This window comes from Agrilus planipennis, unplaced genomic scaffold, assembly GCF_000699045.2.
Source record: "Agrilus planipennis isolate EAB-ADULT unplaced genomic scaffold, Apla_2.0 scaffold205, whole genome shotgun sequence".
NCBI classification, from domain to species: Eukaryota; Metazoa; Arthropoda; class Insecta; order Coleoptera; family Buprestidae; genus Agrilus; species Agrilus planipennis.
Genome location: NW_020439054.1, coordinates 260,637 through 263,932, shown reverse-complemented (window position 1 = coordinate 263,932; position 3,296 = coordinate 260,637). Strand labels below are relative to the sequence as shown.

At 31.8% G+C, this 3,296-nt stretch overlaps 1 long non-coding RNA gene across 1 annotated transcript; it reads right to left on the bottom strand.

The window, feature by feature from the left end:
* Positions 1-211: 211 nt before the first annotated feature.
* Positions 212-2,612, bottom strand: LOC108740326. The gene is made up of 2 exons (XR_001938315.2): positions 2,440-2,612; positions 212-611 (listed from the first exon to the last, which is right to left on the bottom strand). It is a non-coding gene; the product is annotated as an uncharacterized LOC108740326 (long non-coding RNA).
* Between the last annotated feature and the right edge of the window lie 684 nt (positions 2,613-3,296).

Here is a 3,296-nt window from a genome sequence, read left to right as displayed (position 1 = left end):
ATGTGTCAATCGTATTGTTATTGAAGTACACAACTTGTATTATATAAAGATCATGAAAGAATTCAATGTCTATTATAATATACAACCAAGACACTCGCATTTAGTAAGTAGAGGTCCAGTTCAGATAGGTAGCTTTATATATGATTAAGTATTTGGAAGAATAGTTTCCTTGAAATATCTACCACACTACAGGTAATAAAAGAGCAATTCGTTTAATTTGAAAAAAAAACTTTATTTCTTTAATATAGTTTTATACGTCATATGGATGTACACCAGTTCAGATATTTAATTTTTCATTTGAAGGAGTTGAAGATAATGTACGTATATTTTTTTTATATTGTATTTATTCGGTCAGTACACAATGTGTTCTTAACAGGAGCATTTGCAACAGTACAGTGTTTCCTGATGTTTTCCCTGAAGTTTATTTGGTGGATCTGTAGCAGACTTGCAGTTGCAGCTTTTTCCTTCATTGCAACAATTGCAATTGCATCTGCATTCACAATTGCTACAGTTTTCACTTCTTTTACAGCTGCATGTACATCTACACTGGCAAGGAGATCCCTCTTTGCATTCGCACTGGTTAGATGATGGGATGTTTTCCATTTTGCAGACTAAAATTAAAAAGCAGTGTTCATAAAAAGAAAGCATTGTCAGAGTGACGGTTGGAAACAGCATGCCATATGCGCTTGGGATATCGTCAAAAGGAAAAAAGACACAGGGCAATGGCCCGCTATTACCTACTTTAAAGTAACAAGAATTTCTAAAATGATTCAATAAAATTACAAAAACGATATTTGGGCATATTATGTTTTGTGTTTACAAAAACCCCCGAATGTGCACGAAAGTAGACGTTTTATTATTTAAGAGTTTGGTAAATTAAAAATAATATTGTAAATATACATACTGTTGCGTCAAATTATTTTTTCCTAATACTTATCAATTTGTAACATTTACTGTTTGTTCTCTAATTAATCTGTTGGAGGTACCCTCATTTTTCTAGCTTTTTATTTTTACCTTTGATTTACTAATTTCTTCAACAACAGTTACATGTATTTCGTCCATACTACTATTAACTCTGTTTAGTGTTTAGGACGTTTGTGTTATCAAAGCCGACATTATTGTCATTTTACGAACAAATCGTTATCATCATCATAGGTCGTCAGTCCTAAGACTGGTTGGACACGCATCTCTACTTCTTGCGAACAGTAATTAATAATTAATCTAGGTCTACCTCTACTCCTTTTAACTCCTGTTTCTACCTCTAATATGTCTCTGACTAAACCTTCATGCCTGAGAACGTGTTCTACTAACCTATCTCGCCTATTTTTTATTGACTTCCATAGAGTCCTCTGTTCTTCTATTCCTTCTAATACCTCTCCATTTCTAACCTTCTAACAACAATCTTTTTCGAATTTCTAAATTAACCGTTCGCGAACATAGAAGTAACTTCTTTTTATTGAAGGCAACTCGACCCTGCGCTATCCTCTGCTTTACATCCCTACTATTCCTTCCGTCCTGACTTATCTGACTTCCTAGATACCTAACACCATCCACTTCTTCTAATTTTTTGTCTCCTATCTTTATATTCGCTCTTTTATTACTTTTTCTTCCCTTGCATACCACTATTTTTATTTTACTTTTGTTTATTGTTATACAGTACCTACTCTTTTGTCAAATCGTTATGGCAAGTACATATTTTATTGTAAAAGTAAGCGAAACACATAAGCAGGTAGGCACTTATAATATAAATCAATGAATACTGCAGTACATTTTCCCTAATAAACACACAATATCTCGCGAGTATACGTAGGTATAACGAAAGCAAAAAAATTTGAAGATTTACTTATTGACAGACGTACATAATGACCAGTGAAAATGATTAATTCTTAAATACATCCGCTTCGTAGATAAAACAAATGTCAACCCATTGTTATAATTAAAAAAGGCAATAACAAGAACAATTTTGTATGAACTGTTTTAATTTCAAATTTTACGGAATAATTAATATATATATTAACTACGATACGATAATTCGGAGAACCAAAGACTGCATTGATGGTAATCAGTGAGGCATTTTAATACCCTTCTTGGAAGTCTCAGACTTCTCTAGAGCGCAAAGACTAACAAAATCAAATTTATCGTTTCAGGAAATTTCAAATTTAACTTTCTGTAAGTGGTAATATAAAGAAAATAATTGACATACGAATGAAAACTACATACAACCGAAATAACTGAAAAATAGATTCAAATTCATAAATGCAGTTGCTGCAAACATTGATGTCAATGTTCGTAATTTAAATTTTCGTTATACAAAATAAAAAAATTATTATAAACGTACAGTAGTATATATACTAACGCATATCTACGTTTTCAACTAGTTACAATCAAATACGATAATAAAATTACACCAAATTAATAAAAAAAGTCTTTATTGCTTACCTTCAGACATTTTCACAACACTTTTTCACTTTTAAATTTCACCGCGATCTGTTGGATTGTCACTGAATATTTTGCGAAATCTTTCGGATTTCTCTGGTATTAATACTAATTAAAACTGTCGTTCGTGTGCAAACCTGCGAGAAAGTTTACTACATTAGTTGATTACATGTTCAAACTACCGGAGTCGTGTGCAAAACCGTTAATTGGTTAAACAAATATTAACTGACGACATATTTTTGTAAACAATTACTTTACTATCTTATCTTTTTTACTGAAGTAAATGCGATGTAAAACAAGTCTGGTAGATACTACACGCGCGCAGTGATGCCGGACTTCGAGAATTTTCTCTAGGTCGAGAGGAAAATATGAAAAATTGCTTTATTTAAAAGAAAGCGGCATTTATGATTATGGCATTATCATTTTTGATTTTGACTATGGTCAATTGAACGTTGAGTTGTTTTAATAGGGAGTTCAACTGATTTACATAATATAAGTAGGTACTCCTGTATTAATTTATTGTTTAAATTGTGTTTGTGGTGTGTTTATCATGACTCGGAAGTTTTTAATACAGTAGAACCTCTATAACGCGAACATCAAGAGAGACTCCAAAAAATTTAAGAGACGCGAAATAAATAAAAATTCTAGTTCAAATAATCGAATTGTAAAGTTTTAAATAAAACATTGCTATGTGCGAGATACAGAGGTCCAATTTAAATTTTCGAGTTATAGAGGAAAAATATGTATCAAAATGGCTCGCAGGGACTTACTGATTATTTCGACTAATAGAGGGTTAATTTTTCAAGTAATAGAGGTTTTGGGGCTTGAAGGGAAGGGAACAAAACATTTTTTCAAGTTGT